This window comes from Callorhinus ursinus, unplaced genomic scaffold (assembly GCF_003265705.2).
Source record: "Callorhinus ursinus isolate GAN/ISIS: 27379988/994484 unplaced genomic scaffold, GSC_fseal_2.0 scaffold31, whole genome shotgun sequence".
In the NCBI taxonomy this organism is placed as follows: Eukaryota; Metazoa; Chordata; class Mammalia; order Carnivora; family Otariidae; genus Callorhinus; species Callorhinus ursinus.
In genome coordinates, this window is record NW_027397093.1 from 2,942,475 (window position 1) to 2,951,993 (window position 9,519).

Consider the following 9,519-nt stretch of genomic DNA (forward strand, 5'->3'; position numbering starts at 1 on the left):
TCAGTTGTCTTATTTAATCCTCCCACGCCCTAAGCTCAGGGAGGCAGGCATTGAATTTCCAGCTTGCAACAAGGGAAAGTGAGGTTTTCTTTCATCTCACAAAAAGACTTGTGGTAACTTCTCATCTGGAACCAGGTCTGCCTGACTCCAAAGCTGAGGTTCTTTTCTAACGCTGCTTCCATGAGAGCTCACAAGTAGCTGAAAATAACCCACGTTGGTATTTAGCTTACATGCCACCCTCAAATTGTACAATAAACCAATAGCTTCCTCTATGTTTTACAGTTGATCCGAACTTCCTTGTAAGCCTCCAGCTCCCTGGGTTTTGCCTGCCTCCTGCTACTGGAATAAGACTGGCAAATCCAGGGTCTGTCCCTTCCACCCCTGCTGTCACTGGTCCCCTGGGTTCTCACAGATGCTGTGCATCCTCCAACTGTCCCCTCCCCTTGGGTGTGGGCTGCCTACCCATAGCCATGGCTGGTGGGCTACCCTGCCTCACCATGGTGGCCAACAGCGGTCCCAGGCTCCTCCATGGAAGTCATGCTGGAAGGTCACCTTTTCCACACCACCAAGGCACCTGGGGAGACTTGCAGGCACTGCCTTCTTTTATCCAGTGGCCACTCATGTTGGTACTTGCATACTTAGGAAGCCACCATCTGATGGGAATAGTCCCTTGGCTGCCTTCCTGTCTCTGTCTCTCTGTGTCTCTGCAGCTCCTGGCCCTTTGCCCTCATCACCTCACCCCTACCCTGTGATTTCAGCCTGGAGTGGGGGACCCAGGATCCCCGTCTGCAATTTCCATCTTCCTCCCTCCCCTACACTCTAGCACCACAGGTTCCAGGCTCTCACCAGAGCTCTGCCACATTTTAGCTTGTGTGACCCTGGACAAATTGCTCAACTTCTCTGTTTCTCGGTTTTTCTCTTTCTCAGGAAAAGAGTAGCTGAAGCTGGAGAGAAACGTCCTTTTGATGAGAGGGTAATGCGAAAGTGTCATGCTATATGAAAACAGTTGTTAGATTAGATGGCCCATTGCCAGGAGAGGGGTGCATCGCATTCCTTCCCTTTGTCAACAGCATCCTGTCTCCAAAAAATACCTTCCTCTTGTGTTCAAGGATGTAGGATGCTTCTTTAATGCAGAACAATGGTTGCCTTTGGTTGTATTTCACGGCAAATTTTAAAAAAAGCACACTGAAATTCAGGTCGAAATGACTAACAACAACAGGCCCATGTATAAATGTGAAGTTTGACCAAGAGGGTTGAGGGCCGGGAGAGCAACTGCCAGAGACTTGGGCAGCGGCGGCGAAGATGAATGCCAATGTTGGCCACTTCTGCCTGTGCTTAGAGTTGGGGAACCGCAGGTCAAGCTGGATGGGCCCTGTTTGCCAGCGTCTGCTCTGTGCTTTGCAGGTTTGGCAGCAGGCTTCCCAGAAGAGAGGTGTCTCCTTTCCAGATCCTCAAACCCATGTCCAGCGATACGATAAGATGAAACAACATTAGAATAATTAGGATCCCAGAAGAAGAAGAAAGAGAGAGAGGGGCAGAAGGTATATTGGAGCAAATTATAGCAGAGAACTTCCCTAATGTGGGGAAGGAACCAGGCAGCAAAATGCAGGAGGCACAGAGAACCCCTCTCAAAATCAATAAAAATAGGTCAACACCCCGACATCTAATAGTAAAACTTATGAGTCTCAGAGACAAAGAGAAAATCTTGAAAGCAGCTCAGGAGAAGAGATATGTAAACTATAATGGTAGAAACATTAGATTGGCAACACACCTATCCACAGAGACCTGGCAGGCCAGAAGGGACTGGCATGATATCTTCAGAGCACTAAACGAGAAAAATATGCAGCCAAGAATACTATATCCAGCTAGGCTGTCATTGAAAATAGAAGGAGAGATAAAAAGCTTCCAGGACAAACAAAAACTAAAGGAATTTGCAAACACGAAACCAGCCCTACAAGAAATATTGAAAGGGGTCCTCTAAGCAAAGAGAGAGCCTAAAAGCAACATAGACCAGAAAGGAACACAGACAATATACAGTCACAGTCACCTTACAGGCAATACAATGGCACTAAATTCATATCTTTCAATAGTTACCCTGCATGTGAATGGGCTAAATGCCCCAATCAAAAGACACAGGCTATCAGACTGGATTAAAAAACCAGACCCATCCATATGCTGTCTGCAAGAGAGTCATTTTAGACCCAAAGACACCCCCACATTGAAAGTGAGGGGGTGGAAAACCATTTACTATGCTAATGGACACCAAAAGAAAGCTGGGGTGGCAATCCTTATATCAGACAAACTAGATTTTAAAACAAAGACTGTAATAAGAGATGAGGAAGGACACTATATCCTACTTAAAGGGTCTATCCAACAAGAAGATCTAACAATTGTAAAAATCTATGCCCCTAACATGCGAGCAGCCAATTATATAAGGCAATTAATAACAAAAGCAAAGAAACACATTAACAACAATACAATAATAGTGGGGGACTTTAACAACCCCCTCACTGAAATGGACAGATCATCTAAGCAAAAGATTAACAAGGATATAAGGACTTCAAATGACACACTGGACCAAATGGACTTCACAGACATATTCAGAACATTCCATCCCAAAGCAATGGAATACACATTCTTCTCTAGTGCCCATGGAACATTCTCCAGAATAGATCACATCCTAGGTCACAAATCAGGTTTCAACCGGTACAAAAAGACTGGGATTATTCCCTGCATATTTTCAGACCACAATGCTTTGAAACTAGAACTCAATCACATGGAGGCTAAAGAGCATCCTACTAAGGAATGAATGGGTCAACCAGGAAATTAAAGAATAATTTAAAAAATTCATGGAAACCAATGAAAATGAAAACACAACTGTTCAAAATCTTTGGGATACAGCAAAGGCAGTCCTAAGAGGAAAGTATATAGCAATATAAGCCTTTCTCAAGAAACAAGAAAGGTCTCAAATACACAACCTAACCCTACACCTAAGGGAGCTAGAGAAAAAACAGCAAATAAAGCCTAAACCCAGCAGGAGAAGAGAAATAATAAAGATCAGAGCAGAAATCAATGAAATAGAAATCAAAAGAAGAGTAGAAAAGATCAACAAAACTAGGAGCTGGTTCTTTGAAAGAATTAACAAGATTGATAAACCCCTGGCCAGACTTCTCAAAAAGAAAAGAGAAATGACCCAAATCAACAAAATCATGAAGGAAAGAGGAGAGATCACAACCAACACCAAAGAAATACAAACAATTATAAGAACATATTATGAGCAACTCTAGGCCAGCAAATTAGATAACCTGGAAGAAATGGGTGCATTCCTAGAGATGTATCAACTACCAAAATTGAACCAGGAAGAAATAGAAAACCAGAACAGACCTATAACCACTAAGGAAATTGAAGCAGTCATCAAAAATCTCCCAACAAACAAAAGCCCAGGGCCAGATGGCTTCCCAGGGGAATTCTATGAAACATTTCAAGAAGAATTAATACCTATTCTCCTGAAACAGTTCCAAAAAATAGAAATGGAAGGAAAACTTCCAAACTCATTTTATGAGGCCAGCATTACCTTGATCCCAAAACCAGACAAAGACCCCATCAAAAAGGAGAATTACAGACCAATATTCTTGATGAACACAGATGCAAAAATTCTCACCAAAATACTAGCCAATAGGATCCAACAGTACATTAAAAGGATTATTCACCATGACCAAGTGGGATTTATCCCTGGGCTGCAAGGTTGGTTCAATATCCGTAAATCAATCAATGTGATACAATACATTAACAAAAGAAAGAACAAGAATCCTATGATCCTCTCAATAGATGCAGAAAAAGCATTTGACAAAGTACAGCATCCTTTCTTGATCAAAACTCTTCAGAGTATAGGGATAGAGGGTACATACCCCAATATCATAAAAGCCATCTATGAAAAACCTACAGCGAATATCATTCTCAATGGGGAAAAGCTGAGAGCTTTCCTCCTAAGGTCAGGAACACAGCAAGGATGTCCACTATCACCACTGCTATTCAACATAAGTATCAGAAGTCCTAGCCGCGGCAATCAGACAACAAAAAGAAATCAAAGGCATCCAAATCAGCAAAGAGGAAGTCAAACTCTCACTCTTTGCAGATGATATGATACTTTATGTGGAAAACCCAAAAGATTCCACCCCAAAACTGCTAGAACTCATACAGGAATTCAGTAAAGTGGCAGGATATAAAATCAATGCACAGAAATCAGTGGCATTCCTATACACCAACAAGAAGACAGAAGAGAGACAAATTAAGGAGTCGATCCCATTTACAGTTGCACCCAAAACCATAAGATACTTAGGAATAAATCTAACCAAAGAGGCAAAGGATCTGTACTCAGAAAACTATAAAATACTCATGAAAAAATTGAGGAAGACACAAAGAAATGGAAAAATGTTCCATGCTCTTGGATTGGAAGAACAAGCATTGTGAAGATGTCTATGCTACCTACAGCAATCTACACATTCAATGCAATCCCCATCAAAATACCGTCCACTTTTTTCAAAGAAATGGAACAAATAATCCTAAAATTTGTATGGAACCAGAAGAGACCCCGAATAGCCAGAGGAATGTTGAAAAAGAAAAGCAAAGCTGGCGGCATCACAATTCCAGACTTCCAGCTCTATTACAAAGCTGTCATCATCAAGACAGTATGGTAGTGGCACAAAAACAGACACATAGATCAATGGAACAGAATCGAGAGCCCAGAAATGGACCCTCAACTCTATGGTCAACTAATCTTTGACAAAGCAGGAAAGAATGTCCAATGGAAAAAAGAAAATCTCTTCAACAAATGGTGTTGGGAAAATTGGACAGCCACAAGCAGAAGACTGAAACTGGACCATTTCCTTACACCACACACAAAAATAGACTCCAAATGGTTGAAAGACCTCAATGTGAGACAGGAGTCCATTAACACCCTAAAGGAGAACACAGGCAGCAACCTCTTTGACCTCAGCCGCAGCAACTTCTTCCTAGAAACATCGCCAAAGGCAAGGGAAGCAAGGGCAAAAATGAACTATTGGGATTTCATCAAGATAAAAAGCTTTTGCACAGCAAAAGAAACAGTCAACAAAATCAAAAGACAACCAACAGAATGGGAGAAATATGTGCAAATGACCTATCAGATAAAGGGGTAGTATCCAAAATCTATAAAGAACTTACCAAACTCAACATCCAAAGAACAAATAATCCAATCAGGAAATGGGCAGACGACATGAACAGACATTTTTCCAAAGACATCCAAATGGCCAACAGACACATGAAAAAGTGCTCAACATCGCTCAGCATCAGGGAAATACAAATCAAAACCTCAATGAGATACCACCTCACACCCGTCAGAATGGCTAGAATTAACAAGTCAGGAAATGACAAATGTTGGCGGGCATGCGGAGAAAGGGGAACCCTCCTACACTGTTGGTGGGAATGCAAGCTGGTGCAACCCCTCTGAAAAACAGTATGGAGGTTCCTCAAAAAGTTGTAAATAGAGCTACCCTATGACCCAGCAATTGCACTACTGGGTATTGACCCCAAATATACAAATGTAGGGATCCGAAGGGGTACATGCACCCCGATGTTCATAGCAGCAATGTCCACAATAGCCAAACTGTGGAAAGAGCCAAGATGTCCATTGACAGATGAATGGATAAAGAAGAGGTGGTATATATACACAATGGAATATTATGCAGCCATCAAAAGGAATGAGATCTTGCCATTTGCAACGACGTGGATGGAACTGGAGGGTATTATGCTGAGTGAAATAAGTCAATCAGAGAAAGACATGTATCATATGACCTCACTGATATGAGGAATTCTTAATCTCAGGAAACAAACTGAGGTTTGCTGGAGTGGTTGGGGGGTGGGAGGGATGGGGTGGCTCGGTGATAGATGTTGGGGAGGGTATGTGCTATGGTGAGCGCTGTGAATTGTGCAAGACTATTGAATCACAGATCTGTATCTCTGAAACAAATAATGCAATATATGTTAAGAAAAAAAAAAGAAGACGATAGCAGGAGGGGAAGAATGAAGGGGAGTAAGTTGGAGGGGGAGACGAACCATGAGAGACAATGGACTCTGAAAAACAAACTGAGGGTTCTAGAGGGGAGGGAGGTGGGGGATGGGTTAGCCTGGTGATGGGTATTAAAGAGGGCACATTCTGCGTGGAGCCCTGGGTGTTATGCACAAACAATGAATCATGGAACACTACATCAAAAACTAATATTGTAATGTATGGTGATTGACATAACAATAAAAGAAGTTAAAGGGAAAAAATTACTTAGGTGGCAGCTGTAATATACTGACAACGGTTTCCTACCAAATGCCCGTTTTCTCTACTGCTTGGAATTAACAGTGAAAATCTTGTCATAATTTCCAACTTCTTTGTAAATGACTCCTCTACGGAAATGCAGTAGTGAGCAGATCTCCTTGTTTCCTGAGGCACCCAGTATGGTGAGGGAGACAATTTGTGAGCATGCAGAGTCACAAACACATTTGGTTTGCAAGCAGAGAAGGATTCCCAGCAAAGTAGGGCAGGACACCTCCCATGATGCTGCATGTGAGGGCTGCCCAAGCATCCCCCTTCCCACAGAAGCAAGGAGCCCCCTCCAGCCATCAGCCCTCTGTGCTGGGTGGTGTGGACACCTACATTCCTGTGGGCACTCATACAACTGCCCCCTTTTCTCTGAACTCCCGTAGCAATTATTATCCATCTGGATAAGGCTGTTGTAGTTTCTAGAAAATAACTTCACAATTACCTCGGGTCATTAGTTGCTATTTCTCACATTTTAACTACATGGTACCTAATAGAGGGTTCAATAAACATTTGTTGACTTGATCTCTTAAAAAGAGACTTGTGTTTGGGCCCTAAATTCCCCACCAGCAGTTAAGGGCTTCTGCCCTCAGCATTCACTGCTCAGAGGTCAGCAGGGCTAAGCCTTTGCTCACTATCAGATCCCTCCTGGCTACCACACACTGCCGCTGTCCATCAGATGCTGTTTTATAGACTTTCAAGCCTGGCTGTGATGCCAGGGAAGAAAGTTTCTCATTCATCCTTGTTTCTCCCCACAGTTGGTGCTCAATTAATTCCTTCAGAGTAGCAAACCAAACAAACCTATCAAATCCCTTACTGTCCTTATGAACAGTCAGATCACATCAAACTACAAATGCTTTCTCTCTCAACTTCCACTGATCCTCCTTTTTGGAATCTTTCTGCATTGCTGGGAAATCAGTCCATTCAACCTGCATGACACACATAACTGGGTGGGGCTAGGTTTGTATTGTCTTGTAGAAGATTCCTTATGAATCATCAGTAAAAGTGGTTACAATTAGGGCACCTGGTTGGCTCAGTCCATTGGGCGTCTGCCTTTGGAACAGGTCATGATCCCAGGGTCCTGAATTGAGTCCCACATGGGCTCCCTGCTTCATGGGGAGTCTGCTGCTCCCTCTGCCCCTCTTGCCACTTGTTCTCTGAAATAATTTTTTTTTAATTTGCTACAATTATGGAAAGATAATCCTTCAGATACTTGTTCTTACAGGACAATGAACTATTAGAAATGGAAAAACTAACCACTGGAAAATAACATTTTTTTAAATTCTAAAATGTCACTGATTTTAGGATAACCTTAGTTTTGCAAAAGAACCTAGTTTTAGTATCTGAAGAATAAATGATAATCATGAAATTAAACACACATTAAAATTAAACACCCATGAAAAACACACATTTCAGAAATGAAGTGTGAAAAATATAGCATCTTGGAATTGAGGTACCATGACTAATGAGCAAATAAAATTAAGAAACAGAACACCCTTCCTATGAAATCATCATTATGAACCTTGTTTCACCAAGCTCTGTGATGCTATGTAAAACCACTCTGGGGTGTATAGGTGAGCAGCCCAGGTGGTCCAAGTGCAAGGAAAGCTAGCACGATGGTGGCTAGCTGCCACATACAGGTAATCAGGTAATTTTTACGAAGTGCTCACGGAAAGGTCTTATTTTCAAAAACTGTTCAACTTGTATGCTCATCTGTGAGCATGAATGTCAATTTGGCCCTGCTAGAAAACCTCAATTCTCTATTTCTAGGATCAAGTGAGGTTGCACTACCCCCCACCAACTATGAGACTCTGGCCCCTTAGGATAGCAGGCTGAGTGAGGCCGAATGAAACGCTAGGCAGACAGGAAGAGACTGCGCAGGACCTGTCCTCATGCTAACTGGCCAGAACGGCCCATATAATCTCCTCCCCCATTAATTTCATCTTTGCTTCTGGCACAATATGCTCCTTTTGCAGTTTTCAAGTGTCAATACTGGGGGAACTTTCTCCAGCTTCCTGAACGGCTTCTTTACGAAAGACCAAGTCTTCAAGGTCATAGCTTTATCTTTTCCTGAAAAACGGCTTCCGTTTTGAAAGCTAAGTAAATTGCGTACATTTAGGGAGGACTCCATCTTCGTGATTAACACTGACCTTCAAAACATCCTTTGATTTGTGACTAGAGGTGATCTCAGCAACTGAGAAAAGGAGTTTCTGGTACTATATATAAGAAATAGGATCTGGGGAAGTCAAACATAATTACCATTTATTCTTCAGATACTAAGGTCAATCGCCCCCCCCCCCCTTTTTAAAGCTTTTATTTGAGATAGTGAGAGAGAGCACAAGAGTGGGGTGAGGGCCAGAGGGAGGAGCAGACTTCCCACTGAGCAGGGAGTTGGATGCAGGGCTTGATCCCAGCACTCCCGGACCATGACTTGAGCTGAAGGCAGATACTGATTGAGCCTCGCAGGCGCCCCTTTCGATAAACACTAAAATTTTAAGGCTGTAATTTTAGCAAAATGTCAACCTATTTGTACAGTGCTGTTGATCCTCAAAGAGGATTTCAGCCCTGTGGCATCCGTCGAACTTTCTAAGCGTAACTGGCTAAGACATTCAACTCTACCACTTCTTCCCAGCCATATGACCTTGTGCAAATAAATACCAAACTTGGGGGCTTCAGCTTAGTCCTTGGCGAAATGGGGATTACAAGTACCTAGCTCAAAGTAATGTTATGATTTATACAAAGGACTTAGCACACAATATGCAAATAATTGAATCATTAGCAGTTAACAGGGTATCTGGACCCTCCTACCACACTGGAATGACACAAATCTCAGGTGTCATTCAGTTTCAAGAATTTTAACATGGAAACACACCCTCTATCCAGATGAACAATTTTAAGGGAAACGTGTCTTTCTTCCCACATCCTAACATTTTTTTTATAAATATTTTCTCATTTTGGTTTTTTTAAAATATTTTATTTGAGAGAGAGAGGGTGAGAGAGAGAGAGAGGAGCAGGGGGAGCAGCAGAGGGAGAGGGAGCAGATTCCCTCTGAGCAGGGAGTCGGATGACATGGGGCTCGATCCCAGGACTCCAGGATCATGACCTGAGCTGAAAGCAGATGCCCAACTGAGCCACTCAGGTGCCCCTACATCCTAACATTTTAAAGTGCACAG